Consider the following 223-nt stretch of genomic DNA (forward strand, 5'->3'; position numbering starts at 1 on the left):
GATTAATTCACACTTCCTCAAAAGTAGTTCCTTATCCAGTACAGTTTCTTTGCCCTCAGAAACCATTCACTGTTGGGCATTTGTGCTGTTTCTGTGCTCTGAATTTTTCTTGTATGTCCCCAGCTTTTTTCTTCTTGTTGATCTATACATTTAAATAAATGTTTTGCACTGCAACTTCCCATTTAATTATTTTTTATCTGAACTTGCCAATCCAATGATAATC

This window comes from Penaeus monodon, chromosome 34, assembly GCF_015228065.2.
Source record: "Penaeus monodon isolate SGIC_2016 chromosome 34, NSTDA_Pmon_1, whole genome shotgun sequence".
NCBI lineage: Eukaryota > Metazoa > Arthropoda > Malacostraca > Decapoda > Penaeidae > Penaeus > Penaeus monodon.